The 2,500-nt window shown below is 48.1% G+C and overlaps 1 pseudogene across 1 annotated transcript in view; it reads right to left on the reverse strand.

Moving 5' to 3' along the window:
- Positions 1-3: 3 nt before the first annotated feature.
- LOC311113909 (dynein axonemal heavy chain 6-like) overlaps positions 4-2,500 on the reverse strand; it is a 32,224-nt pseudogene continuing 29,727 nt past the window's right edge. The window contains exons 29-32 of the transcript in view: positions 2,277-2,432; positions 1,674-1,832; positions 883-1,018; positions 4-154 (exon numbers count right to left, since the gene is read on the reverse strand). The product of the transcript in view is annotated as a dynein axonemal heavy chain 6-like (transcript). The remainder of the gene's footprint in view (positions 155-882; positions 1,019-1,673; positions 1,833-2,276; positions 2,433-2,500) is intronic.

The raw sequence follows: 2,500 nt of genomic DNA on the forward strand, positions 1-2,500 counted from the left end.
ATAGTTGGGCACCATCCATGGCTATGGGTCTGAACAGGGCTTTGAGGTTGTCCGGTAGCTCAGTGCGTCCTGGTAGCCTGGGTTCATAGTGATGAAGGCAGCACATGTCATCACCAGCTTGATCTCTCTGCCCTCAAACATGAACCGAGGACAGCTACAACACAGAGACCACATGACACGGAGGACTAACAAGGTTGTGAGCATCTAACGTTGACTTTTCTTAGGTAGAGTACACATCACTTTGACACAGGAACAGACTATTCCGTTAGTTCAACTACCGCTGTTTACACTGAGGTCTGAAGAAACAGATCTATATCCAGGCTTTAGTTCAGAGGGCTAACAACTTCTTCAGGCGGGCGGACCTCAATCTTGCCTGACAGGTATGATGGATGGAGGTTAGAACTAGGAAGGCTGTGTGTTACCAGGTGGAGCTATACCGTGGCTATCTTGGCATTGTGGATGGTGATGAGTTGTAGGTACCAGTATATACTGTACTTGTGGTATATTTAAGCAACAGGGCCTGAGGGGGTGTGGTATATGGCCAATATACCACGGCTAAGGGCTGTTCTTAGGCACAACGCAATGCAGAGTGCCTGGACACAGCCCTTAGCCATGGTATATTGGCCATATATCACAACCCCCGAGGTGCCTTATTGCTATTATAAAACTGGTTACCAACGTAATTAGAGCAGTAAAAATACATGTTTTGTCATACCTGCAGTATACAGTCTGATATACCACGGCTGTCAGCCAATCAGCATTCAGGGCTTGAACCACCCAGTTTATAATGTCTCATATACCATGGCTTTCAGCCAATCAGCTTTCAGGGCTCGAACCACTCAGTTAATAAATGTAAAGATATTATAAAAGGGGAGGTTATACCTTGGCCAGCTTGGCATTGCGGATAGTGATGAGTTGCTGGGCGATGACAGACAGCACCTCAATGTCGATGCGGTTAAACTCATCAAAACAGCACCAGGCCCTGATTGGGCCAGACCACTGAAGAACTTCCCATCATCTGAAACACAGACAGGTGATTGGTTAAGCAGGATTATAGCAGGATCCTTCATTATGAAGAAGCTCCATGTAGACTGACTGCTGTGATGACACTGTCCCCTAGTGTTAGTGTCTGGGTAAAACAACGACAATAGGAGACAGAGAGAGATAAAGGTAGAGAGAGAGAGAGAGAGAGAGAGAGAGAGAGAGAGAGAATGGAATAGGACAGGGTTTCCCAAACTTGATCTTGGGGCTCCCCCTGGGTGCACGTTTTGGTTTTTGCCCTATTTATTTATTTTACCTTTATTTAACTAGGCAAATCAGTTAATAACAAATTCTTATTTACAATGACGGCCTACACTGGCCAAACCCGGACGATGCTGGGCCAATTGTGCGCCGCCCTATGGGACTCCCAATCACGGCCGGTTGTGATACAGCCTGTAATCGAACCAGGGGTCTGTAGTGACGCCTCAAGCACTGAGATGCAGCCTTAAACCACTGCGCCACTCGGGAGCCCTTGCGCTACACAGCTGATTCAAATAACCAGCTCATCATAAAGCTTTGATTATTTGAATCAGCTGTGGGCAAAAACAAAAGGTGCACCCAGGGGGAGCCCCAGGACCGAGTTTGGGAAACCCTGGAATAGAAGGTGGTGTGCTCGTAAGTCTAATCAGAACCTTGTAGTCCAGTCATCAGAACAGTTGAAGACAACACACTGGATGGACAGAGCCTTGGCCAGGTCCTTAGTGGTCTCTGTCTTCCCTTACCAGCTGGTCCTGCTGGAGCCCCACCCAGGTCTAACTGAAGAGCCCCCATCAGACACAGGTAGCACGATCCTAGAGAGACATACAACGGGTTAATGGGTGGAGAGATCCTAGAGAGACACAAAGGGTTAATGGGTGGAGAGATCCTAGAGAGACACACAGGTTAATGGGTGGAGAGATGAACACACAGGGGGTTAATATTGGAGAGGATGAATGGATGGATGGTTGGATGGATGGATGGATGGATGGATGGATGGATGGATGGATGGATGGACCACAGATAGGAGGGTTAAATTGACTCTGAGACACGGGGTGAACATGGCATGTTAATCAAGGCATCCTGACACTGATTTCCCCATGGAGTGCTTTTTCCAATACATGTCTGATGAGCCAATCTGGCCTGAGGTGTGCACACACACACACACAAACACACACACACACACACACACAGACAATCATCCAGAGAAGCATACCATCTGCAATGTCTTAGGCTGAGTGTGTGTGTGTGTGTGTTACCGTGAGTGGGGTGATGACGAGGCGAGGGCATGCCCCCAGGTATTCATATCCATAGATGTCATGGACAGAGCCATCCTGGCAACACAGTTATCCAGGTCCAAGTCCCAGTAGTAACGCAGCTGTCTCTGCCACTCAAAGTTACTGCCTGAGTCAAACCTACACACACACAGACAGACATGGGCGCGCACACACACACACACACACACACACACAAAGAAAGACTT

Source organism: Coregonus lavaretus (assembly GCF_964263955.1).
Source record: "Coregonus lavaretus genome assembly, contig: HAP1_SCAFFOLD_1279, whole genome shotgun sequence".
NCBI lineage: Eukaryota > Metazoa > Chordata > Actinopteri > Salmoniformes > Salmonidae > Coregonus > Coregonus lavaretus.